Consider the following 27,097-nt stretch of genomic DNA (forward strand, 5'->3'; position numbering starts at 1 on the left):
CATTTTAAATCCTGAAATTTGTACTATCTCATTTTCGGCTGACTTAGAAATCATGTGTCTAAAATGACCTTGTGAAATCAATAAAGTGCCAAATACTATTACTACCTACTAAATTACATACATTTTCAGCAGTTTCTTTGGGAACTTCCTCTTGGGCATAGATTATGCAATGTTTTCAAAGCAAACAGTCTCTGTTTAAGTAGACTTTCTTTCACTGCCATTTTGGTAAATGTTTCTGGTGATGCAGACGCAGGCATTGCTTGTTACTGCTTCAATTAGTTATAAAATAAGAGGAGGGATAAAATTGACCCAGCTGGTGTTTGAACACAAAGCCTTTGAATGCTTTTGCTACATTCGTCTAGGACTCCAAGCCGCTATCCATTGCACTAGAGATCCGACCTGATTCAACACGGTGATCAGAGATTCACAAATAAAAAGATGACCTATCAGCTGTTGACCAACTTTATCAAGTTAATCGGACACTACCTTACATTTTGAACATTGAATTGGGTAAAAGATAATCAACAAACTACATGATACAGTTTGGGTAAGTCTTCTTAACCCTTGTCAAAGAATGTAGAAGACAGATGGGTATGTAATGACTTGATTAAGACTTTTTTGAAACATCTCGAATAGGACTCCCCATTCATTGGATCCTGAAAAGAGTATGCAATTGATATACCTTTTCTTTAACCAAGCCGCCTGAACAGGGACTTGAACCCTGGGCCCTCAGATTAAAAGACTGATGCTCTCCCGACTGAGCTATCCAGGCTCGGAGAGGCCGCTCCACAAAATGACCTTATCAACATTTGGAAGTGTCCCAACTATCACTACGTTTCTTAAGATGGTTGCCGGTATTAAGTACTGAATACGCGGAATATAATAATGAATTGGTACTTCAAGCATTTGAAATCTCTTCAGTAAATTTAACCTTATTGTAAGTCCTGAAATTGCTACTATCTCATTTTTTTTGCTGACTTAGAAGTCATATGTTTTTATTGACATTGTAAAATTAAGGAAGGGCCCAAAATCTTACTTCTGAGTAAATTACATTTTCATAAGTACAGCTGCCAATTTCCTCTTCTGCAAAGATTGCGTAATTTGAATAGTATCTATTTAAAATAGACTTCCTTTCACTGCCCTTTTTGGTGAAGCAGAAGCATGCATGCACTGTTTATTACTCTTTTAAACAGTTATGAAATAAATAGTGATAAAAATGACTCTGGTGGGATTCGAACCCACAACCTTTGAATATCTTTTTTACATTCACCTAGAAGTCCAATGCGCTATCCATTGCGCCACAGAGCCAATACACTCTGATGAGGTGCAGAGATATTCTGAAATGAAATAATGTTGATCAGCTTTATAAAGTTCATTTGATACTATAACCATGGATTTATTTTGAATATTGAATTGGGGAAATTATATTCACCGTCTCAAGTTACATGATACCTTAGGTAAGTCTACGTACGACTTAAGTTTAGTCAAATGGCACATGATATATGAGGCAGATGTGCATTTCACAACTCCATGAAAGACGTTTTTGCAATTTTAGTAATGGAATATCTTATTTTCGTCATGCAGGGGAACACAAAAAGAGCATCCAATTAGAGTAATTTTTCTTTAAAGGAAGCAACCGCCTGAACAGGGACTTGAACCCTGGACTCTCCGATTAAAAGTCTGATGCTCTACCGACTGAGCTATCCAGGCTCTGCTATACTCTGTCTTAAAATCAGCTAAACAAATGTGGACGTACACTGACCTACACTCTGTGTATTAATATGGTTACATATATTAGCAATCAAATTTGTAGAGTTTAATAACAAATTGATGTTTTAACCCCTTCCATGCTCATGACGAGCTCAGCTCGTGGCGCAGTACACTTGTCGTGTGCTTATGACGAGCTGAGCTCGTCATGAACAATGGATTTACAGATCATTCAGCACAGGAGGAAAATCTCCTGTAGCATTGAAGGTGTTAAGCATTTGAAATTTCAGCAGCACACGTAATCCATTTTAAATCCTGAAATTTGTACTATCTCATTTTCGGCTGACTTAGAAATCATGTGTCTAAAATGACCTTGTGAAATCAATAAAGTGCCAAATACTATTACTACCTACTAAATTACATACATTTTCAGCAGTTTCTTTGGGAACTTCCTCTTGGGCATAGATTATGCAGTGTTTTCAAAGCAAACACACTCTGTTTAAGTAGACTTTCTTTCACTGCCATTTTGGTAAATGTTTCTGGTGATGCAGACGCAGGCATTGCTTGTTACTGTTTCAATTCGTTATAAAATAAGAGGAGGGATAAAATTGACCCAGCTGGTGTTTGAACACAAAGCCTTTGAATGCTTTTGCTACATTCGTCTAGGACTCCAAGCCGCTATCCATTGCACTAGAGATCCGACCTGATTCAACACGGTGATCAGAGATTCACAAATAAAAAGATGACCTATCAGCTGTTGACCAACTTTATCAAGTTAATCGGACACTACCTTACATTTTGAACATTGAATTGGTTAAAAGATAATCAACAAACTACATGATACAGTTTGGGTAAGTCTTCTTAACCCTTGTCAAAGAATGTAGAAGACAGATGGGTATGTAATGACTTGATTAAGACTTTTTTGAAACATCTCTAATAGGACTCCCCATTCATTGGATCCTGAAAAGAGTATGCAATTGATATACCTTTTCTTTAACCAAGCCGCCTGAACAGGGACTTGAACCCTGGGCCCTCAGATTAAAAGACTGATGCTCTCCCGACTGAGCTATCCAGGCTCGGAGAGGCTGCTCCACAAAATGACCTTATCAACATTTGGAAGTGTCCCAACTATCACTACGTTTCTTAAGATGGTTGCCGGTATTAAGTACTGAATACGCGGAATATAATAATGAATTGGTACTTCAAGCATTTGAAATCTCTTCAGTAAATGTAACCTTATTGTAAGTCCTGAAATTGCTACTATCTAATTTTTTTTGCTGACTTAGAAGTCATATGTTTTTATTGACATTGTAAAATGAAGGAAGGGCCCAAAAACTTACTTCTGAGTAAATTACATTTTCATAAGTACAGCTGCCAATTTCCTCTTCTGCAAAGATTGCGTAATTTGAATAGTATCTATTTAAAATAGACTTCCTTTCACTGCCCTTTTTGGTGAAGCAGAAGCATGCATGCACTGTTTATTACTCTTTTAAACAGTTATGAAGTAAATAGGGATAAAACTGACTCTGGTGGGATTTGAACCCACAACCTTTGAATATCTTTTTTACATTCACCTAGAAGTCCAATGCGCTATCCATTGCGCCACAGAGCCAATACGCTCTGATTAGGTGCAGAGATATTCTGAAATGAAATAATGTTGATCAGCTTTATAAAGTTCATTTGATACTATAACCATGGATTTATTTTGAATATTGAATTGGGGAAATTATATTCACCGTCTCAAGTTACATGATACCTTAGGTAAGTCTACGTACGACTTAAGTTTAGTCAAATGGCACATGATATATGAGGCAGATGTGCATTTCACAACTCCATGAAAGACGTTTTTGCAATTTTAGTAATGGAATATCTTATTCGTCATGCAGGGGAACACAAAAAGAGCATCCAATTAGAGTAATTTTTCTTTAAAGGAAGCAACCGCCTAAACAGGGACTTGAACCCTGGACCCTCAGATTAAAAGTCTGATGCTCTACGGACTGAGCTATCCAGGCTCTGCTATACTCTGTCTTAAAATCAGCTAAACAAATGTGGACGTACACTGACCTACACTCTGTGTATTAATATGGTTACATATATTAGCAATCAAATTTGTAGAGTTTAATAACAAATTGATGTTTTAACCCCTTCCATGCTCATGACGAGCTCAGCTCGTCGTGCAGTACACTTGTCGTGTGCTTATGACGAGCTGAGCTCGTCATGAACAATGGATTTACAGATCATTCAGCACAGGAGGAAAATCTCCAGTAGCATTGAAGGTGTTAAGCATTTGAAATTTCAGCAGCACACGTAATCCATTTTAAATCCTGAAATTTGTACTATCTCATTTTCGGCTGACTTAGAAATCATGTGTCTAAAATGACATTGTGAAATCAATAAAGTGCCAAATACTATTACTACCTACTAAATTACATACATTTTCAGCAGTATCTTTGGGAATTTCCTCTTGGGCATAGATTATGCAATGTTTTCAAAGCAAACAGTCTCTGTTTAAGTAGACTTTCTTTCACTGCCATTTTGGTAAATGTTTCTGGTGATGCAGACGCAGGCATTGCTTGTTACTGTTTCAATTAGTTATAAAATAAGAGGAGGGATAAAATTGACCCAGCTGGTGTTTGAACACAAAGCCTTTGAATGCTTTTGCTACATTCGTCTAGGACTCCAAGCCGCTATCCATTGCACTAGAGATCCGACCTGATTCAACACGGTGATCAGAGATTCACAAATAAAAAGATGACCTATCAGCTGTTGACCAACTTTATCAAGTTAATCGGACACTACCTTACATTTTGAACATTGAATTGGGTAAAAGATAATCAACAAACTACATGATACAGTTTGGGTAAGTCTTCTTAACCCTTGTCAAAGAATGTAGAAGACAGATGGGTATGTAATGACTTGATTAAGACTTTTTTGAAACATCTCTAATAGGACTCCCCATTCATTGGATCCTGAAAAGAGTATGCAATTGATATACCTTTTTTTAACCAAGCCGCCTGAACAGGGACTTGAACCCTGGGCCCTCAGATTAAAAGTCTGATGCTCTCCCGACTGAGCTATCCAGGCTCGGAGAGGGCGCTCCACAAAATGACCTTATCAACATTTGGAAGTGTCCCAACTATCACTACGTTTCTTAAGATGGTTGCCGGTATTAAGTACTGAATACGCGGAATATAATAATGAATTGGTACTTCAAGCATTTGAAATCTCTTCAGTAAATTTAACCTTATTGTAAGTCCTGAAATTGCTACTATCTCATTTTTTTTGCTGACTTAGAATTCATATGTTTTTATTGACATTGTAAAATTAAGGAAGGGCCCAAAATCTTACTTCTGAGTAAATTACATTTTCATAAGTACAGCTGCCAATTTCCTCTTCTGCAAAGATTGCGTAACTTGAATAGTATCTATTTAAAATAGACTTCCTTTCACTGCCCTTTTTGGTGAAGCAGAAGCATGCATGCACTGTTTATTACTCTTTTAAACAGTTATGAAATAAATAGTGATAAAAATGACTCTGGTGGGATTCGAACCCACAACCTTTGAATATCTTTTTTACATTCACCTAGAAGTCCAATGCGCTATCCATTGCGCCACAGAGCCAATACACTCTGATGAGGTGCAGAGATATTCTGAAATGAAATAATGTTGATCAGCTTTATAAAGTTCATTTGATACTATAACCATGGATTTATTTTGAATATTGAATTGGGGAAATTATATTCACCGTCTCAAGTTACATGATACCTTAGGTAAGTCTACGTACGACTTAAGTTTAGTCAAATGGCACATGATATATGAGGCAGATGTGCATTTCACAACTCCATGAAAGACGTTTTTGCAATTTTAGTAATGGAATATCTTATTCGTCATGCAGGGGAACACAAAAAGAGCATCCAATTAGAGTAATTTTTCTTTAAAGGAAGCAACCGCCTGAACAGGGACTTGAACCCTGGACTCTCAGATTAAAAGTCTGATGCTCTACCGACTGAGCTATCCAGGCTCTGCTATACTCTGTCTTAAAATCAGCTAAACAAATGTGGACGTACACTGACCTACACTCTGTGTATTAATATGGTTACATATATTAGCAATCAAATTTGTAGAGTTTAATAACAAATTGATGTTTTAACCCCTTCCATGCTCATGACGAGCTCAGCTCGTCGTGCAGTACACTTGTCGTGTGCTTATGACGAGCTGAGCTCGTCATGAACAATGGATTTACAGATCATTCAGCACAGGAGGAAAATCTCCTGTAGCATTGAAGGTGTTAAGCATTTGAAATTTCAGCAGCACACGTAATCCATTTTAAATCCTGAAATTTGTACTATCTCATTTTCGGCTGACTTAGAAATCATGTGTCTAAAATGACCTTGTGAAATCAATAAAGTGCCAAATACTATTACTACCTACTAAATTACATACATTTTCAGCAGTTTCTTTGGGAACTTCCTCTTGGGCATAGATTATGCAATGTTTTCAAAGCAAACACACTCTGTTTAAGTAGACTTTCTTTCACTGCCATTTTGGTAAATGTTTCTGGTGATGCAGACGCAGGCATTGCTTGTTACTGTTTCAATTAGTTATAAAATAAGAGGAGGGATAAAATTGACCCAGCTGGTGTTTGAACACAAAGCCTTTGAATGCTTTTGCTACATTCGTCTAGGACTCCAAGCCGCTATCCATTGCACTAGAGATCCGACCTGATTCAACACGGTGATCAGAGATTCACAAATAAAAAGATGACCTATCAGCTGTTGACCAACTTTATCAAGTTAATCGGACACTACCTTACATTTTGAACATTGAATTGGGTAAAAGATAATCAACAAACTACATGATACAGTTTGGGTAAGTCTTCTTAACCCTTGTCAAAGAATGTAGAAGACAGATGGGTATGTAATGACTTGATTAAGACTTTTTTGAAACATCTCTAATAGGACTCCCCATTCATTGGATCCTGAAAAGAGTATGCAATTGATATACCTTTTCTTTAACCAAGCCGCCTGAACAGGGACTTGAACCCTGGGCCCTCAGATTAAAAGACTGATGCTCTCCCGACTGAGCTATCCAGGCTCGGAGAGGCCGCTCCACAAAATGACCTTATCAACATTTGGAAGTGTCCCAACTATCACTACGTTTCTTAAGATGGTTGCCGGTATTAAGTACTGAATACGCGGAATATAATAATGAATTGGTACTTCAAGCATTTGAAATCTCTTCAGTAAATGTAACCTTATTGTAAGTCCTGAAATTGCTACTATCTAATTTTTTTTGCTGACTTAGAAGTCATATGTTTTTATTGACATTGTAAAATGAAGGAAGGGCCCAAAAACTTACTTCTGAGTAAATTACATTTTCATAAGTACAGCTGACAATTTCCTCTTCTGCAAAGATTGCGTAATTTGAATAGTATCTATTTAAAATAGACTTCCTTTCACTGCCCTTTTTGGTGAAGCAGAAGCATGCATGCACTGTTTATTACTCTTTTAAACAGTTATGAAGTAAATAGGGATAAAACTGACTCTGGTGGGATTTGAACCCACAACCTTTGAATATCTTTTTTACATTCACCTAGAAGTCCAATGCGCTATCCATTGCGCCACAGAGCCAATACGCTCTGATTAGGTGCAGAGATATTCTGAAATGAAATAATGTTGATCAGCTTTATAAAGTTCATTTGATACTATAACCATGGATTTATTTTGAATATTGAATTGGGGAAATTATATTCACCGTCTCAAGTTACATGATACCTTAGGTAAGTCTACGTACGACTTAAGTTTAGTCAAATGGCACATGATATATGAGGCAGATGTGCATTTCACAACTCCATGAAAGACGTTTTTGCAATTTTAGTAATGGAATATCTTATTTTCGTCATGCAGGGGAACACAAAAAGAGCATCCAATTAGAGTAATTTTTCTTTAAAGGAAGCAACCGCCTGAACAGGGACTTGAACCCTGGACTCTCAGATTAAAAGTCTGATGCTCTACCGACTGAGCTATCCAGGCTCTGCTATACTCTGTCTTAAAATCAGCTAAACAAATGTGGACGTACACTGACCTACACTCTGTGTATTAATATGGTTACATATATTAGCAATCAAATTTGTAGAGTTTAATAACAAATTGATGTTTTAACCCCTTCCATGCTCATGACGAGCTCAGCTCGTGGTGCAGTACACTTGTTGTGTGCTTATGACGAGCTGAGCTCGTCATGAACAATGGATTTACAGATCATTCAGCACAGGAGGAAAATCTCCTGTAGCATTGAAGGTGTTAAGCATTTGAAATTTCAGCAGCACACGTAATCCATTTTAAATCCTGAAATTTGTACTATCTCATTTTCGGCTGACTTAGAAATCATGTGTCTAAAATGACATTGTGAAATCAATAAAGTGCCAAATACTATTACTACCTACTAAATTACATACATTTTCAGCAGTATCTTTGGGAATTTCCTCTTGGGCATAGATTATGCAATGTTTTCAAAGCAAACAGTCTCTGTTTAAGTAGACTTTCTTTCACTGCCATTTTGGTAAATGTTTCTGGTGATGCAGACGCAGGCATTGCTTGTTACTGTTTCAATTAGTTATAAAATAAGAGGAGGGATAAAATTGACCCAGCTGGTGTTTGAACACAAAGCCTTTGAATGCTTTTGCTACATTCGTCTAGGACTCCAAGCCGCTATCCATTGCACTAGAGATCCGACCTGATTCAACACGGTGATCAGAGATTCACAAATAAAAAGATGACCTATCAGCTGTTGACCAACTTTATCAAGTTAATCGGACACTACCTTACATTTTGAACATTGAATTGGTTAAAAGATAATCAACAAACTACATGATACAGTTTGGGTAAGTCTTCTTAACCCTTGTCAAAGAATGTAGAAGACAGATGGGTATGTAATGACTTGATTAAGACTTTTTTGAAACATCTCTAATAGGACTCCCCATTCATTGGATCCTGAAAAGAGTATGCAATTGATATACCTTTTCTTTAACCAAGCCGCCTGAACAGGGACTTGAACCCTGGGCCCTCAGATTAAAAGACTGATGCTCTCCCGACTGAGCTATCCAGGCTCGGAGAGGCCGCTCCACAAAATGACCTTATCAACATTTGGAAGTGTCCCAACTATCACTACGTTTCTTAAGATGGTTGCCGGTATTAAGTACTGAATACGCGGAATATAATAATGAATTGGTACTTCAAGCATTTGAAATCTCTTCAGTAAATGTAACCTTATTGTAAGTCCTGAAATTGCTACTATCTAATTTTTTTTGCTGACTTAGAAGTCATATGTTTTTATTGACATTGTAAAATGAAGGAAGGGCCCAAAAACTTACTTCTGAGTAAATTACATTTTCATAAGTACAGCTGACAATTTCCTCTTCTGCAAAGATTGCGTAATTTGAATAGTATCTATTTAAAATAGACTTCCTTTCACTGCCCTTTTTGGTGAAGCAGAAGCATGCATGCACTGTTTATTACTCTTTTAAACAGTTATGAAGTAAATAGGGATAAAACTGACTCTGGTGGGATTTGAACCCACAACCTTTGAATATCTTTTTTACATTCACCTAGAAGTCCAATGCGCTATCCATTGCGCCACAGAGCCAATACGCTCTGATTAGGTGCAGAGATATTCTGAAATGAAATAATGTTGATCAGCTTTATAAAGTTCATTTGATACTATAACCATGGATTTATTTTGAATATTGAATTGGGGAAATTATATTCACCGTCTCAAGTTACATGATACCTTAGGTAAGTCTACGTACGACTTAAGTTTAGTCAAATGGCACATGATATATGAGGCAGATGTGCATTTCACAACTCCATGAAAGACGTTTTTGCAATTTTAGTAATGGAATATCTTATTCGTCATGCAGGGGAACACAAAAAGAGCATCCAATTAGAGTAATTTTTCTTTAAAGGAAGCAACCGCCTAAACAGGGACTTGAACCCTGGACCCTCAGATTAAAAGTCTGATGCTCTACGGACTGAGCTATCCAGGCTCTGCTATACTCTGTCTTAAAATCAGCTAAACAAATGTGGACGTACACTGACCTACACTCTGTGTATTAATATGGTTACATATATTAGCAATCAAATTTGTAGAGTTTAATAACAAATTGATGTTTTAACCCCTTCCATGCTCATGACGAGCTCAGCTCGTCGTGCAGTACACTTGTCGTGTGCTTATGACGAGCTGAGCTCGTCATGAACAATGGATTTACAGATCATTCAGCACAGGAGGAAAATCTCCAGTAGCATTGAAGGTGTTAAGCATTTGAAATTTCAGCAGCACACGTAATCCATTTTAAATCCTGAAATTTGTACTATCTCATTTTCGGCTGACTTAGAAATCATGTGTCTAAAATGACATTGTGAAATCAATAAAGTGCCAAATACTATTACTACCTACTAAATTACATACATTTTCAGCAGTATCTTTGGGAATTTCCTCTTGGGCATAGATTATGCAATGTTTTCAAAGCAAACAGTCTCTGTTTAAGTAGACTTTCTTTCACTGCCATTTTGGTAAATGTTTCTGGTGATGCAGACGCAGGCATTGCTTGTTACTGTTTCAATTAGTTATAAAATAAGAGGAGGGATAAAATTGACCCAGCTGGTGTTTGAACACAAAGCCTTTGAATGCTTTTGCTACATTCGTCTAGGACTCCAAGCCGCTATCCATTGCACTAGAGATCCGACCTGATTCAACACGGTGATCAGAGATTCACAAATAAAAAGATGACCTATCAGCTGTTGACCAACTTTATCAAGTTAATCGGACACTACCTTACATTTTGAACATTGAATTGGGTAAAAGATAATCAACAAACTACATGATACAGTTTGGGTAAGTCTTCTTAACCCTTGTCAAAGAATGTAGAAGACAGATGGGTATGTAATGACTTGATTAAGACTTTTTTGAAACATCTCTAATAGGACTCCCCATTCATTGGATCCTGAAAAGAGTATGCAATTGATATACCTTTTCTTTAACCAAGCCGCCTGAACAGGGACTTGAACCCTGGGCCCTCAGATTAAAAGTCTGATGCTCTCCCGACTGAGCTATCCAGGCTCGGAGAGGGCGCTCCACAAAATGACCTTATCAACATTTGGAAGTGTCCCAACTATCACTACGTTTCTTAAGATGGTTGCCGGTATTAAGTACTGAATACGCGGAATATAATAATGAATTGGTACTTCAAGCATTTGAAATCTCTTCAGTAAATTTAACCTTATTGTAAGTCCTGAAATTGCTACTATCTCATTTTTTTTGCTGACTTAGAATTCATATGTTTTTATTGACATTGTAAAATTAAGGAAGGGCCCAAAATCTTACTTCTGAGTAAATTACATTTTCATAAGTACAGCTGCCAATTTCCTCTTCTGCAAAGATTGCGTAACTTGAATAGTATCTATTTAAAATAGACTTCCTTTCACTGCCCTTTTTGGTGAAGCAGAAGCATGCATGCACTGTTTATTACTCTTTTAAACAGTTATGAAATAAATAGTGATAAAAATGACTCTGGTGGGATTCGAACCCACAACCTTTGAATATCTTTTTTACATTCACCTAGAAGTCCAATGCGCTATCCATTGCGCCACAGAGCCAATACACTCTGATGAGGTGCAGAGATATTCTGAAATGAAATAATGTTGATCAGCTTTATAAAGTTCATTTGATACTATAACCATGGATTTATTTTGAATATTGAATTGGGGAAATTATATTCACCGTCTCAAGTTACATGATACCTTAGGTAAGTCTACGTACGACTTAAGTTTAGTCAAATGGCACATGATATATGAGGCAGATGTGCATTTCACAACTCCATGAAAGACGTTTTTGCAATTTTAGTAATGGAATATCTTATTCGTCATGCAGGGGAACACAAAAAGAGCATCCAATTAGAGTAATTTTTCTTTAAAGGAAGCAACCGCCTGAACAGGGACTTGAACCCTGGACCCTCAGATTAAAAGTCTGATGCTCTACCGACTGAGCTATCCAGGCTCTGCTATACTCTGTCTTAAAATCAGCTAAACAAATGTGGACGTACACTGACCTACACTCTATGTATTAATATGGTTACATATATTAGCAATCAAATTTGTAGAGTTTAATAACAAATTGATGTTTTAACCCCTTCCATGCTCATGACGAGCTCAGCTCTTCGTGCAGTACACTTGTCGTGTGCTTATGACGAGCTGAGCTCGTCATGGACAATGGATTTACAGATCATTCAGCACAGGAGGAAAATCTCCTGTAGCATTGAAGGTGTTAAGCATTTGAAATTTCAGCAGCACACGTAATCCATTTTAAATCCTGAAATTTGTACTATCTCATTTTCGGCTGACTTAGAAATCATGTGTCTAAAATGACCTTGTGAAATCAATAAAGTGCCAAATACTATTACTACCTACTAAATTACATACATTTTCAGCAGTTTCTTTGGGAACTTCCTCTTGGGCATAGATTATGCAATGTTTTCAAAGCAAACAGTCTCTGTTTAAGTAGACTTTCTTTCACTGCCATTTTGGTAAATGTTTCTGGTGATGCAGACGCAGGCATTGCTTGTTACTGTTTCAATTAGTTATAAAATAAGAGGAGGGATAAAATTGACCCAGCTGGTGTTTGAACACAAAGCCTTTGAATGCTTTTGCTACATTCGTCTAGGACTCCAAGCCGCTATCCATTGCACTAGAGATCCGACCTGATTCAACACGGTGATCAGAGATTCACAAATAAAAAGATGACCTATCAGCTGTTGACCAACTTTATCAAGTTAATCGGACACTACCTTACATTTTGAACATTGAATTGGTTAAAAGATAATCAACAAACTACATGATACAGTTTGGGTAAGTCTTCTTAACCCTTGTCAAAGAATGTAGAAGACAGATGGGTATGTAATGACTTGATTAAGACTTTTTTGAAACATCTCTAATAGGACTCCCCATTCATTGGATCCTGAAAAGAGTATGCAATTGATATACCTTTTCTTTAACCAAGCCGCCTGAACAGGGACTTGAACCCTGGGCCCTCAGATTAAAAGACTGATGCTCTCCCGACTGAGCTATCCAGGCTCGGAGAGGCCGCTCCACAAAATGACCTTATCAACATTTGGAAGTGTCCCAACTATCACTACGTTTCTTAAGATGGTTGCCGGTATTAAGTACTGAATACGCGGAATATAATAATGAATTGGTACTTCAAGCATTTGAAATCTCTTCAGTAAATGTAACCTTATTGTAAGTCCTGAAATTGCTACTATCTAATTTTTTTTGCTGACTTAGAAGTCATATGTTTTTATTGACATTGTAAAATGAAGGAAGGGCCCAAAAACTTACTTCTGAGTAAATTACATTTTCATAAGTACAGCTGACAATTTCCTCTTCTGCAAAGATTGCGTAATTTGAATAGTATCTATTTAAAATAGACTTCCTTTCACTGCCCTTTTTGGTGAAGCAGAAGCATGCATGCACTGTTTATTACTCTTTTAAACAGTTATGAAGTAAATAGGGATAAAACTGACTCTGGTGGGATTTGAACCCACAACCTTTGAATATCTTTTTTACATTCACCTAGAAGTCCAATGGGCTATCCATTGCGCCACAGAGCCAATACGCTCTGATTAGGTGCAGAGATATTCAGAAATGAAATAATGTTGATCAGCTTTATAAAGTTCATTTGATACTATAACCATGGATTTATTTTGAATATTGAATTGGGGAAATTATATTCACCGTCTCAAGTTACATGATACCTTAGGTAAGTCTACGTACGACTTAAGTTTAGTCAAATGGCACATGATATATGAGGCAGATGTGCATTTCACAACTCCATGAAAGACGTTTTTGCAATTTTAGTAATGGAATATCTTATTCGTCATGCAGGGGAACACAAAAAGAGCATCCAATTAGAGTAATTTTTCTTTAAAGGAAGCAACCGCCTAAACAGGGACTTGAACCCTGGACCCTCAGATTAAAAGTCTGATGCTCTACGGACTGAGCTATCCAGGCTCTGCTATACTCTGTCTTAAAATCAGCTAAACAAATGTGGACGTACACTGACCTACACTCTGTGTATTAATATGGTTACATATATTAGCAATCAAATTTGTAGAGTTTAATAACAAATTGATGTTTTAACCCCTTCCATGCTCATGACGAGCTCAGCTCGTCGTGCAGTACACTTGTCGTGTGCTTATGACGAGCTGAGCTCGTCATGAACAATGGATTTACAGATCATTCAGCACAGGAGGAAAATCTCCAGTAGCATTGAAGGTGTTAAGCATTTGAAATTTCAGCAGCACACGTAATCCATTTTAAATCCTGAAATTTGTACTATCTCATTTTCGGCTGACTTAGAAATCATGTGTCTAAAATGACATTGTGAAATCAATAAAGTGCCAAATACTATTACTACCTACTAAATTACATACATTTTCAGCAGTATCTTTGGGAATTTCCTCTTGGGCATAGATTATGCAATGTTTTCAAAGCAAACAGTCTCTGTTTAAGTAGACTTTCTTTCACTGCCATTTTGGTAAATGTTTCTGGTGATGCAGACGCAGGCATTGCTTGTTACTGTTTCAATTAGTTATAAAATAAGAGGAGGGATAAAATTGACCCAGCTGGTGTTTGAACACAAAGCCTTTGAATGCTTTTGCTACATTCGTCTAGGACTCCAAGCCGCTATCCATTGCACTAGAGATCCGACCTGATTCAACACGGTGATCAGAGATTCACAAATAAAAAGATGACCTATCAGCTGTTGACCAACTTTATCAAGTTAATCGGACACTACCTTACATTTTGAACATTGAATTGGGTAAAAGATAATCAACAAACTACATGATACAGTTTGGGTAAGTCTTCTTAACCCTTGTCAAAGAATGTAGAAGACAGATGGGTATGTAATGACTTGATTAAGACTTTTTTGAAACATCTCTAATAGGACTCCCCATTCATTGGATCCTGAAAAGAGTATGCAATTGATATACCTTTTCTTTAACCAAGCCGCCTGAACAGGGACTTGAACCCTGGGCCCTCAGATTAAAAGTCTGATGCTCTCCCGACTGAGCTATCCAGGCTCGGAGAGGGCGCTCCACAAAATGACCTTATCAACATTTGGAAGTGTCCCAACTATCACTACGTTTCTTAAGATGGTTGCCGGTATTAAGTACTGAATACGCGGAATATAATAATGAATTGGTACTTCAAGCATTTGAAATCTCTTCAGTAAATTTAACCTTATTGTAAGTCCTGAAATTGCTACTATCTCATTTTTTTTGCTGACTTAGAATTCATATGTTTTTATTGACATTGTAAAATTAAGGAAGGGCCCAAAATCTTACTTCTGAGTAAATTACATTTTCATAAGTACAGCTGCCAATTTCCTCTTCTGCAAAGATTGCGTAACTTGAATAGTATCTATTTAAAATAGACTTCCTTTCACTGCCCTTTTTGGTGAAGCAGAAGCATGCATGCACTGTTTATTACTCTTTTAAACAGTTATGAAATAAATAGTGATAAAAATGACTCTGGTGGGATTCGAACCCACAACCTTTGCATATCTTTTTTACATTCACCTAGAAGTCCAATGCGCTATCCATTGCGCCACAGAGCCAATACACTCTGATGAGGTGCAGAGATATTCTGAAATGAAATAATGTTGATCAGCTTTATAAAGTTCATTTGATACTATAACCATGGATTTATTTTGAATATTGAATTGGGGAAATTATATTCACCGTCTCAAGTTACATGATACCTTAGGTAAGTCTACGTACGACTTAAGTTTAGTCAAATGGCACATGATATATGAGGCAGATGTGCATTTCACAACTCCATGAAAGACGTTTTTGCAATTTTAGTAATGGAATATCTTATTCGTCATGCAGGGGAACACAAAAAGAGCATCCAATTAGAGTAATTTTTCTTTAAAGGAAGCAACCGCCTGAACAGGGACTTGAACCCTGGACCCTCAGATTAAAAGTCTGATGCTCTACCGACTGAGCTATCCAGGCTCTGCTATACTCTGTCTTAAAATCAGCTAAACAAATGTGGACGTACACTGACCTACACTCTGTGTATTAATATGGTTACATATATTAGCAATCAAATTTGTAGAGTTTAATAACAAATTGATGTTTTAACCCCTTCCATGCTCATGACGAGCTCAGCTCTTCGTGCAGTACACTTGTCGTGTGCTTATGACGAGCTGAGCTCGTCATGGACAATGGATTTACAGATCATTCAGCACAGGAGGAAAATCTCCTGTAGCATTGAAGGTGTTAAGCATTTGAAATTTCAGCAGCACACGTAATCCATTTTAAATCCTGAAATTTGTACTATCTCATTTTCGGCTGACTTAGAAATCATGTGTCTAAAATGACCTTGTGAAATCAATAAAGTGCCAAATACTATTACTACCTACTAAATTACATACATTTTCAGCAGTTTCTTTGGGAACTTCCTCTTGGGCATAGATTATGCAATGTTTTCAAAGCAAACAGTCTCTGTTTAAGTAGACTTTCTTTCACTGCCATTTTGGTAAATGTTTCTGGTGATGCAGACGCAGGCATTGCTTGTTACTGTTTCAATTAGTTATAAAATAAGAGGAGGGATAAAATTGACCCAGCTGGTGTTTGAACACAAAGCCTTTGAATGCTTTTGCTACATTCGTCTAGGACTCCAAGCCGCTATCCATTGCACTAGAGATCCGACCTGATTCAACACGGTGATCAGAGATTCACAAATAAAAAGATGACCTATCAGCTGTTGACCAACTTTATCAAGTTAATCGGACACTACCTTACATTTTGAACATTGAATTGGGTAAAAGATAATCAACAAACTACATGATACAGTTTGGGTAAGTCTTCTTAACCCTTGTCAAAGAATGTAGAAGACAGATGGGTATGTAATGACTTGATTAAGACTTTTTTGAAACATCTCTAATAGGACTCCCCATTCATTGGATCCTGAAAAGAGTATGCAATTGATATACCTTTTCTTTAACCAAGCCGCCTGAACAGGGACTTGAACCCTGGGCCCTCAGATTAAAAGTCTGATGCTCTCCCGACTGAGCTATCCAGGCTCGGAGAGGGTGCTCCACAAAATGACCTTATCAACATTTGGAAGTGTCCCAACTATCACTACGTTTCTTAAGATGGTTGCCGGTATTAAGTACTGAATACGCGGAATATAATAATGAATTGGTACTTCAAGCATTTGAAATCTCTTCAGTAAATGTAACCTTATTGTAAGTCCTGAAATTGCTACTATCTCATTTTTTTTGCTGACTTAGAAGTCATATGTTTTTATTGACATTGTAAAATTAAGGAAGGGCCCAAAATCTTACTTCTGAGTAAATTACATTTTCATAAGTACAGCTGCCAATTTCCTCTTCTGCAAAGATTGCGTAATTTGAATAGTATCTATTTAAAATAGACTTCCTTTCACTGCCCTTTTTGGTGAAGCAGAAGCATGCATGCACTGTTTATTACTCTTTTAAACAGTTATGAAGTAAATAGGGATAAAACTGACTCTAGTGGGATTCGAACCCACAACCTTTGAATATCTTTTTTACATTCACCTAGAAGTCCAATGCGCTATCCATTGCGCCACAGAGCCAATACGCTCTGATTAGGTGCAGAGATATTCTGAAATGAAATAATGTTGATCAGCTTTATAAAGTTCATTTGATACTATAACCATGGATTTATTTTGAATATTGAATTGGGGAAATTATATTCACCGTCTCAAGTTACATGATACCTTAGGTAAGTCTACGTACGACTTAAGTTTAGTCAAATGGCACATGATATATGAGGCAGATGTGCATTTCACAACTCCATGAAAGACGTTTTTGCAATTTTAGTAATGGAATATCTTATTCGTCATGCAGGGGAACACAAAAAGAGCATCCAATTAGAGTAATTTTTCTTTAAAGGAAGCAACCGCCTGAACAGGGACTTGAACCCTGGACCCTCAGATTAAAAGTCTGATGCTCTACCGACTGAGCTATCCAGGCTCTGCTATACTCTGTCTTAAAATCAGCTAAACAAATGTGGACGTACACTGACCTACACTCTGTGTATTAATATGGTTACATATATTAGCAATCAAATTTGTAGAGTTTAATAACAAATTGATGTTTTAACCCCTTCCATGCTCATGACGAGCTCAGCTCGTCGTGCAGTACACTTGTCGTGTGCTTATGACGAGCTGAGCTCGTCATGAACAATGGATTTACAGATCATTCAGCACAGGAGGAAAATCTCCTGTAGCATTGAAGGTGTTAAGCATTTGAAATTTCAGCAGCACACGTAATCCATTTTAAATCCTGAAATTTGTACTATCTCATTTTCGGCTGACTTAGAAATCATGTGTCTAAAATGACCTTGTGAAATCAATAAAGTGCCAAATACTATTACTACCTACTAAATTACATACATTTTCAGCAGTTTCTTTGGGAACTTCCTCTTGGGCATAGATTATGCAATGTTTTCAAAGCAAACAGTCTCTGTTTAAGTAGACTTTCTTTCACTGCCATTTTGGTAAATGTTTCTGGTGATGCAGACGCAGGCATTGCTTGTTACTGTTTCAATTAGTTATAAAATAAGAGGAGGGATAAAATTGACCCAGCTGGTGTTTGAACACAAAGCCTTTGAATGCTTTTGCTACATTCGTCTAGGACTCCAAGCCGCTATCCATTGCACTAGAGATCCGACCTGATTCAACACGGTGATCAGAGATTCACAAATAAAAAGATGACCTATCAGCTGTTGACCAACTTTATCAAGTTAATCGGACACTACCTTACATTTTGAACATTGAATTGGGTAAAAGATAATCAACAAACTACATGATACAGTTTGGGTAAGTCTTCTTAACCCTTGTCAAAGAATGTAGAAGACAGATGGGTATGTAATGACTTGATTAAGACTTTTTTGAAACATCTCGAATAGGACTCCCCATTCATTGGATCCTGAAAAGAGTATGCAATTGATATACCTTTTCTTTAACCAAGCCGCCTGAACAGGGACTTGAACCCTGGGCCCTCAGATTAAAAGACTGATGCTCTCCCGACTGAGCTATCCAGGCTCGGAGAGGCCGCTCCACAAAATGACCTTATCAACATTTGGAAGTGTCCCAACTATCACTACGTTTCTTAAGATGGTTGCCGGTATTAAGTACTGAATACGCGGAATATAATAATGAATTGGTACTTCAAGAATTGGAAATCTCTTCAGTAAATTTAACCTTATTGTAAGTCCTGAAATTGCTACTATCTCATTTTTTTTGCTGACTTAGAAGTCATATGTTTTTATTGACATTGTAAAATTAAGGAAGGGCCCAAAATCTTACTTCTGAGTAAATTACATTTTCATAAGTACAGCTGCCAATTTCCTCTTCTGCAAAGATTGCGTAATTTGAATAGTATCTATTTAAAATAGACTTCCTTTCACTGCCCTTTTTGGTGAAGCAGAAGCATGCATGCACTGTTTATTACTCTTTTAAACAGTTATGAAGTAAATAGGGATAAAACTGACTCTGGTGGGATTCGAACCCACAACCTTTGAATATCTTTTTTACATTCACCTAGAAGTCCAATGCGCTATCCATTGCGCCACAGAGCCAATACGTTCTGATTAGGTGCAGAGATATTCTGAAATGAAATAATGTTGATCAGCTTTATAAAGTTCATTTGATACTATAACCATGGATTTATTTTGAATATTGAATTGGGGAAATTATATTCACCGTCTCAAGTTACATGATACCTTAGGTAAGTCTACGTACGACTTAAGTTTAGTCAAATGGCACATGATATATGAGGCAGATGTGCATTTCACAACTCCATGAAAGACGTTTTTGCAATTTTAGTAATGGAATATCTTATTTTCGTCATGCAGGGGAACACAAAAAGAGCATCCAATTAGAGTAATTTTTCTTTAAAGGAAGCAACCGCCTGAACAGGGACTTGAACCCTGGACTCTCAGATTAAAAGTCTGATGCTCTACCGACTGAGCTATCCAGGCTCTGCTATACTCTGTCTTAAAATCAGCTAAACAAATGTGGACGTACACTGACCTACACTCTGTGTATTAATATGGTTACATATATTAGCAATCAAATTTGTAGAGTTTAATAACAAATTGATGTTTTAACCCCTTCCATGCTCATGACGAGCTCAGCTCGTCGTGCAGTACACTTGTCGTGTGCTTATGACGAGCTGAGCTCGTCATGAACAATGGATTTACAGATCATTCAGCACAGGAGGAAAATCTCCTGTAGCATTGAAGGTGTTAAGCATTTGAAATTTCAGCAGCACACGTAATCCATTTTAAATCCTGAAATTTGTACTATCTCATTTTTGGCTGACTTAGAAATCATGTGTCTAAAATGACCTTGTGAAATCAATAAAGTGCCAAATACTATTACTACCTACTAAATTACATACATTTTCAGCAGTTTCTTTGGGAACTTCCTCTTGGGCATAGATTATGCAATGTTTTCAAAGCAAACACACTCTGTTTAAGTAGACTTTCTTTCACTGCCATTTTGGTAAATGTTTCTGGTGATGCAGACGCAGGCATTGCTTGTTACTGTTTCAATTAGTTATAAAATAAGAGGAGGGATAAAATTGACCCAGCTGGTGTTTGAACACAAAGCCTTTGAATGCTTTTGCTACATTCGTCTAGGACTCCAAGCCGCTATCCATTGCACTAGAGATCCGACCTGATTCAACACGGTGATCAGAGATTCACAAATAAAAAGATGACCTATCAGCTGTTGACCAACTTTATCAAGTTAATCGGACACTACCTTACATTTTGAACATTGAATTGGTTAAAAGATAATCAACAAACTACATGATACAGTTTGGGTAAGTCTTCTTAACCCTTGTCAAAGAATGTAGAAGACAGATGGGTATGTAATGACTTGATTAAGACTTTTTTGAAACATCTCTAATAGGACTCCCCATTCATTGGATCCTGAAAAGAGTATGCAATTGATATACCTTGTGTTAGACCTGGCACCTTGGCGTGAGTTTCCCTTCCACTTTTTGCTGTTGTGCCTCAGATGTTTTTGCTGGTGTCCGCTACTCAGGGCACTGCGCCACGGCCTACCCGTGCCGCAGTGCAAGTGCTCCCTACTGTAAAGTGTACATGTGATTGATATACCTGATTGGTTCATTGGATTTACTGTCAGTCCCCAGTAAAGTGCACCAGGAGTGCCAGGGCTTGTGAATGCCAATACTGCTAGTGGGCCTGCAGCGCTGGTTGCGCCACCCACAGAAGCAGCCTTAAAATGTGTCTAGGGTCTGCCATCGCAGAACCTGCGTACAGTCTGGTACTGTCATGCTGGCTGGGCAAGTGCACACACTTGCCAGCCCCTAAACCTTCCCTTAACTTCATATTAGTCACCCCTATGGTAGGCCTGAGGGCAGGGTGCATTGTAAGTATAAGGTAGAACATGCCCAGATGTGTGTGGCATGTTCTAATAGTGAATTACTGCCAAATTCGTTTTTCACTATGGTAAGGCTACCAGTTCCCTTCTAGGCCAGATGGGCTGCTGGAATTATTACACTCTATAATCCCAGCAGGCTCAGGGAACATGGTAGAAATTAATGTTTAGTATGCCTGAACTCAGAATAATAAAATACTTCTTTTAGTAAAGTTTATTTTAATATCCTGGGTTTGCAAATGCTACTTTTAGAAAGTTAGCATTTGCTTGCCTAACCATTTCAGCCCGCCTCTGCTTGGATGTGGATCTGACTGTCTGGTGTGTGTGAGTGACAGGGCTGGGAGTTGACAGGTAGTGAATAGCCAGATGACACCTTAGTGGGTGGTGGGAGTTTCCCCTGAATGATGCATCAGGCTGTGCTCTGCCACCACAATGCTGGCTCCGCCCTCCTGGGGAGCGACTGATGACTCAGCCTGCACCTGGCCCAGGAAAGACCGAAGCTTGTCAACAGAGTGCTCAGGCTGCCCCTGTCTTCACAATGCCGGCTCCGCCCCCCTGGGGAGCGGCTGATGTGCCTGCCCTCACACTGAATGCAGAAGCAGAAGTACCCACCACAAGTGCTCAGGAGCTGAGAGCGGTTATGCAGAGGCCCCCCTGGCCAGTGAGAACAAAAGAAACTGTGTATAAAAGTAGGAGCCCTGCTCCTTGTAAATTAGAATCCTGTTTCACCACGAAGGACCTCTGCCCGACTAGAAGGAGAAGAGACGCTGGGAGAACTGGCCTGCTGCTTGCCTTGCTGAGAAAGGAGAGGAAAAGACTTGATGAGAAAAGACTTTGCTGCTTTGTGCTTAAACATTCTCCAAGGGCTTGACTGAGCTTGCCCCCTGACCTGAGCCACAGGACCATCTGGCTCAACCTGCCTCTGCTCGTCTGCCGGTAATTAACCGGGATATCTACTACTGCCGGAGCTGTGACTTTGGTGCCCCCCAGCCCCTCTCTGAGGCCGTGACCGACTGTGTCTCCTCGTCCCCGCCGAGGAAGAGCTCCGCTCCGTTGAGCCGCTCTCCCCCCGCTGAGGAGATCGCTGTGTTGACCGCCTGGAAGGCTCACTGCTGTGGTGCCCCCCAACCCCTCCCTGAGGCCGTGACCGACTGTGTCTCCTCGTCCCCGCCGAGGAAGAGCTCCGCTCCGTTGAGCCGCTCTCCCCCCCGCTGAGGAGATCGCTGTGTTGACCGCCTAAGAGGGCCCGCTGCTGTGCCTCACCCTCCCGCCAGAAATCCCCACCGGACGCAAACAGACCCAGGGGACAGACCTCCGACCTGGACGGACGCCTCGGGTGCCAGCCCCGCTCTGCCTGAGCCGCTGGGCACCTCGCCTTTGTCCCCGGAGGAAAGCCGCCACCGAGACCGTCAACGGGCTCGGGGCCCGCAACGTTTGTTTCTACCCTTGATTTTGGGGTTGCCAGCCTGCCTGCAAGGGCCCAGGAATTGTGACTATCACCCGCGGTGCGAGCCGCCCCTGTCCGCTGACTCGCGCCGCTCTGTGTGCCTGCCTGCAGCTCCGCGCTGAGAAGAGCGCTCCAGCCCCTCCCGCTGGAATCCTTTAGCTGTCGGGGAGACGAGGCTGCAACCAGAGCCCCTGACCGAGTGACTGGGGCTGCGCTGGGTCCGTGGGCCTCCCCTCCACCTGGACAGCTCTGAGGTCGGTGTTTCCCCCCCGAGGGGGTCCCGCAGACCCGGAGGGCCATCAGCTGTCAGAGACCCGGCCGGGCCGATCGCGTCTCACGCGGGAAGCGTGAGACTTGGCAGGGCGTCGGGATTTCACCCGTCAAAAGCGCAACCGAGTGCAGAAACAAACAAAGAATCAAGAGAACATTGTGGAATACAACTTAAGAGAAGAACAGTGCATTTTTGAACTATAACTAAAAGAGAGCTTGCCTATTTACAACCTGTGGGCATACAGAACCGTTATTTGATCTTGTGATAAGTCTGACCTAAGAGATATATATATTTTACATAAAGAAGCGTATTTTTATATACTCACAGCCTGGTGTCCATTTGTGGGGGGATTGGTATATTTTACTGTGTGTGTGTCTACAAATGCTTAACTGACTAACGCCTGGAGAATCGCCTTGGCTGCTCACGCCACGCACCTAGAGGGTGAGCAAGGGTAATTCTGAAGGGTCATCCTTTGCCCTGACTTAGAGGAGAGGGTCCCTGCTTGTCACAAGTACCTACTTGCGCCAACCAGAGACCCCCAATTCTAACATTGGTCGCAGCGGTGAGGATTTGCGAATTTGCATTTGTAGTTTACATACAGTGAATTACTGATCACCACATAGGGAGAGCAGATCTATAACGCAGCCACAGGTTTCCAGTTCCTTTTTGCTAATTTTGTTGAGACATCTGCCATTACTGAAGCCATGCCTGGCTCACTTCCTGCCGGAACAGCGCTCTCTACCTTCTCTGGAGCAGATGACATAGATTGGAGAGAGGGAGCCTTGAGGAGCTTAACCAATGACCAGCTGAAAGATCTCTGCACAAAATGCAGAATTGCCAAAGGTGGATTGAGCAACAAGACCCAACTCGTGACGGCGCTGAGAGCCTGGAGGGAGTCAAGAGATCCACAGACCCCGGTGGATATCGTTCCACCAGATGGCGCGGTAGAGCCCCCCAGAGGCCTGTCACCAGAGGAGCTGGCAGACAGAGCCGCAGACAGGGCACATGCAATGGAGATGGCAAGATTAGCTGGGCAAATGGAAATGGAAAAACAAAAACTGGAAATGGACAAGCAAAGATTGGCCATGGAGGCACAGCAACGCCAGCTGGACCATGACCTGAGAATGAAGGAGTTGGAGCAAAGAGGTTTGGGAGCAGCTCCTTCTGGTGGCAGCACAACGCCGGTGCAGGTAGAGTCCAAGGTGTACATCCCCAAAGATATAGTTAAAGAATTCTTTAGGGGGGATGACATAGGACAGTGGTTTAGGGCATATGAGGTAGCCATGTCCTCCCACCGGGTCCCTGAGAAAGATTGGGGAGCGGGGTTGTGGGGAAGGTTCCTTAGCGAAGGGCGGGACACCCTGCTAGACTTGCCCACTGCAGAACAGATTTCCTATCCCCACATGAAAGAGGCCTTAATGACCAGGTATGGGCTTACCCCTGAATTATATAGACAGAGGTTCAGGGGGTGTGCAAAGCGTCCTGGGACTACGTATGTGGAGTATGTGAATTTTTTTTGCAGAGCCCTGGATGGTTGGGTGAAGGGTAACAAGGTGAATGATTTTCAAAGTCTCTTTGATTTAATTGCATGGGAGCACTTGTCTGATAACTGTTTTCCTGAGTTACGCCAGCACCTGATTGATAGCAAGCTGTCCAACCCGAGGAAGCTTGCTGAGGAGGCGGACCGCTGGCTCAGCACCAGGGTCCACAAGGGTCCAGTGGGAGACTCCGCCAAGGGTGGGCAGGGTCCCCAGCAGAAGAGTGGGGGGGACAGGGGTAAACAGAAAGGGTTCCCTAAAGGCCCCCAAAGTAATCCCCAAGGGAACCAGCAGAAGGGTTCTCAGCCTCCCCCACCCCCAAAGCAGAATGGGGCCCCGACAGGTAGACCTGTTCCGAAGGGGCCCTTCAATTGTTACAAATGTGGTGACCCGGGGCACATAGCCAGTGACCCCAAGTGTCGCCTGTTTGGAAAACCAGCACCCACTGGTGCTCCGCCCCGACAAGTGACCAGTGTTCACTTAGGAGAAGAAGTGATGGTCCCGGGGGGTGGAGATCCTGTTCAGATGACCCTAGTCTCACTAGGAGACAGTGAGATGGTCCCTACAAACTACCTGCCCTCTAACACTAAAAAATATGGGCAGGTGGTTACCATCAATGGTAAGAAAGCTGAGGCTCTTAGAGATACAGGAGCCAGTGTGACTGCAGTGAGGCAGCACCTGGTGTCTCAAGAGCAGGTCGTACCCCATGCCTACTGTAGGGTTGTCAACGCTGACAATTCAGAGAGTCAGTGTCCGATGGCTCAAGTTCCCTTCGAGTGGGGGGGGTCTCTGGTACTCTGCAGGTCTGTGTGAGGAAAACCATGCCTGTTGACTGTTTGCTAGGGAATGACTTGGAGGACTCCCCTTGGGAAAAGGTGGAGAAAACGACTCACCTGAAGATGGTGGGTCTACCTGACTGGGCGTGCGTGACCACCCGGTCAATGGCAGCCAGTAGGGGTGATCAAGAAGTCCTGGGACCTGAAGGAGAGGCCCAGGAACCGGCCTTAGGGAGAAGGCGCAGGGGGCGCGGGAAACCGGCCCCTGCTGTTCCCACGGTCCAGGAGGAAGCAGACCTTGAGGGGGATGCCCTGGAGCCTACAGGGGAACAGATTGCTGAACTGGGGGACCTGCCTGAGCTGACCCATTGGCAGCAAGAAGGAGGCCCCTCCAGGGAGGAATTCTGCAGGGAGCAGAAAGAATGCCCTTCTCTCGTGGGTATGCGGCAGCAGGCTGCAGACCAGGCCAATGGTGTTCAGGCCAAAACACATTATGTGTACTGGGAGAATGACCTCCTGTATTCCGAGCCTAAGACTGCTGAACCTGGGTCAGCCCGTGTGCTGGTGGTACCCCAGAAGTTCAGAGCCTTCCTACTGGGACTGGCTCATGATGTGCCGTTAGCAGGACATTTGGGGATGGACAAGACCTATGACAGGCTTGTCACCCACTTTTACTGGCCCCAAATGCACAAGAGCTCAGATGCTCATTGTAGGACCTGTCCAACTTGCCAGGCAAGTGGAAAGAGTGGAGGGAAGAACAAGGCTCCACTCCAACCATTCCCTGTGGTCAGTACTCCATTCCAACGAGTGGGTATTGACATTGTTGGGCCTCTGGACCCCAAGACAGCCATGGGCAACAGGTTCATCCTGGTCTTGGTGGATCATGCCACCCGGTACCCTGAAGCCATCCCTCTGAGGACAGTGACGGCCCCCGTGGTGGGGCGTGCACTAATGGGAATTTTCTCCAGAGTGGGGTTCCCTCTAGAGGTGGTGAGCGACAGAGGGACCAACTTCATATCCAAGTATATGAAGTCCCTTTGGCAAGAGTGTGGTGTGACCTACAAGTTCACCACACCTTACCACCCCCAAGGAAATGGGTTGGTTGAAAGATTCAACCGAACCCTAAAGGGCATGATCATGGGCCTGGAAGGTCCAATGAGGCGTAAGTGGGACGTCCTCTTACCATGCCTGCTCTTTGCATACCGCGAGGTGCCACAGAAGTCTCTAGGGTTCAGCCCCTTTGAGCTGCTGTATGGTCACCCCGTGAGAGGACCACTGAGTTTGGTAAAGGAAGGCTGGGAGCAATCTCCCAGGAAACCTCCCCAGAATGTATATAGCTACATGCTGGCCTTCAGAAACCAAACCAGGCGCTTCAGACAACTTGCTGAGGCAAATCTGGAAGCTAGCCAGGAGGAGATGAAGCGGTGGTACGACCAGAATGCCACTCTGGTAGAGCTTCAGCCTGGACAAGAGGTGTATGTCTTGGCCCCAGTGGAACCCTGTGCACTTCAGGATAAGTGGACAGGCCCATTTGAGGTTGTGGAGCGCAAGAGCTCAGTGACATACTTGGTGGACATGAAGACGCCCAGGAATCCTTTAAGGGTCTTACATGTCAACCGCCTCAAGCCCCACTTGAAAAGGTCCGAAGTGGGCATGCTGTTGGCCACTGATGATGGAATGGAAGAGGAGTCTGAGCCTCTTCCTGACCTCTTAGTGGCCTGTGAGAAAGATGGGTCAGTGGATGGAGTTAACCTCTCACCCACCCTGACCCCTGAGCAACAGGAAGACTGCCGCCAGTTGCTGGGGCAGTTTCCAGACCTGTTCTCCCTGGTTCCTAGTGTC

General features: G+C 41.2%; 12 non-coding genes across 12 annotated transcripts; all 12 read right to left on the bottom strand.

Moving 5' to 3' along the window:
• Nucleotides 1-1,217: 1,217 nt before the first annotated feature.
• TRNAR-UCU (transfer RNA arginine (anticodon UCU)) lies at nt 1,218-1,308 on the bottom strand. Its single transcript is given in 2 exon segments — nt 1,218-1,253; nt 1,272-1,308. It is a non-coding gene; the product is annotated as a tRNA-Arg (tRNA).
• A 1,920-nt stretch (nt 1,309-3,228) lies between these two features.
• TRNAR-UCU (transfer RNA arginine (anticodon UCU)) lies at nt 3,229-3,319 on the bottom strand. The gene is given in 2 exon segments: nt 3,229-3,264; nt 3,283-3,319. It is a non-coding gene; the product is annotated as a tRNA-Arg (tRNA).
• Nucleotides 3,320-5,236: 1,917 nt separating this feature from the next.
• Nucleotides 5,237-5,327, bottom strand: TRNAR-UCU (transfer RNA arginine (anticodon UCU)). The gene is given in 2 exon segments: nt 5,237-5,272; nt 5,291-5,327. It is a non-coding gene; the product is annotated as a tRNA-Arg (tRNA).
• A 1,918-nt stretch (nt 5,328-7,245) lies between these two features.
• TRNAR-UCU (transfer RNA arginine (anticodon UCU)) lies at nt 7,246-7,336 on the bottom strand. Its single transcript is given in 2 exon segments — nt 7,246-7,281; nt 7,300-7,336. It is a non-coding gene; the product is annotated as a tRNA-Arg (tRNA).
• Nucleotides 7,337-9,256: 1,920 nt separating this feature from the next.
• On the bottom strand, nt 9,257-9,347 carry TRNAR-UCU (transfer RNA arginine (anticodon UCU)). Its single transcript is given in 2 exon segments — nt 9,257-9,292; nt 9,311-9,347. It is a non-coding gene; the product is annotated as a tRNA-Arg (tRNA).
• Nucleotides 9,348-11,265: 1,918 nt separating this feature from the next.
• Nucleotides 11,266-11,356, bottom strand: TRNAR-UCU (transfer RNA arginine (anticodon UCU)). The gene is given in 2 exon segments: nt 11,266-11,301; nt 11,320-11,356. It is a non-coding gene; the product is annotated as a tRNA-Arg (tRNA).
• A 327-nt stretch (nt 11,357-11,683) lies between these two features.
• Nucleotides 11,684-11,756, bottom strand: TRNAK-UUU (transfer RNA lysine (anticodon UUU)). Its single transcript has one exon. It is a non-coding gene; the product is annotated as a tRNA-Lys (tRNA).
• Nucleotides 11,757-15,283: 3,527 nt separating this feature from the next.
• TRNAR-UCU (transfer RNA arginine (anticodon UCU)) lies at nt 15,284-15,374 on the bottom strand. Its single transcript is given in 2 exon segments — nt 15,284-15,319; nt 15,338-15,374. It is a non-coding gene; the product is annotated as a tRNA-Arg (tRNA).
• Nucleotides 15,375-15,701: 327 nt separating this feature from the next.
• Nucleotides 15,702-15,774, bottom strand: TRNAK-UUU (transfer RNA lysine (anticodon UUU)). Its single transcript has one exon. It is a non-coding gene; the product is annotated as a tRNA-Lys (tRNA).
• Nucleotides 15,775-17,292: 1,518 nt separating this feature from the next.
• On the bottom strand, nt 17,293-17,383 carry TRNAR-UCU (transfer RNA arginine (anticodon UCU)). The gene is given in 2 exon segments: nt 17,293-17,328; nt 17,347-17,383. It is a non-coding gene; the product is annotated as a tRNA-Arg (tRNA).
• Nucleotides 17,384-17,710: 327 nt separating this feature from the next.
• TRNAK-UUU (transfer RNA lysine (anticodon UUU)) lies at nt 17,711-17,783 on the bottom strand. The gene has a single exon. It is a non-coding gene; the product is annotated as a tRNA-Lys (tRNA).
• A 1,518-nt stretch (nt 17,784-19,301) lies between these two features.
• On the bottom strand, nt 19,302-19,392 carry TRNAR-UCU (transfer RNA arginine (anticodon UCU)). Its single transcript is given in 2 exon segments — nt 19,302-19,337; nt 19,356-19,392. It is a non-coding gene; the product is annotated as a tRNA-Arg (tRNA).
• Nucleotides 19,393-27,097: the final 7,705 nt, after the last annotated feature.

This window comes from Lissotriton helveticus, chromosome 1_1 (assembly GCF_964261635.1).
Source record: "Lissotriton helveticus chromosome 1_1, aLisHel1.1, whole genome shotgun sequence".
Taxonomy (NCBI): domain Eukaryota; kingdom Metazoa; phylum Chordata; class Amphibia; order Caudata; family Salamandridae; genus Lissotriton; species Lissotriton helveticus.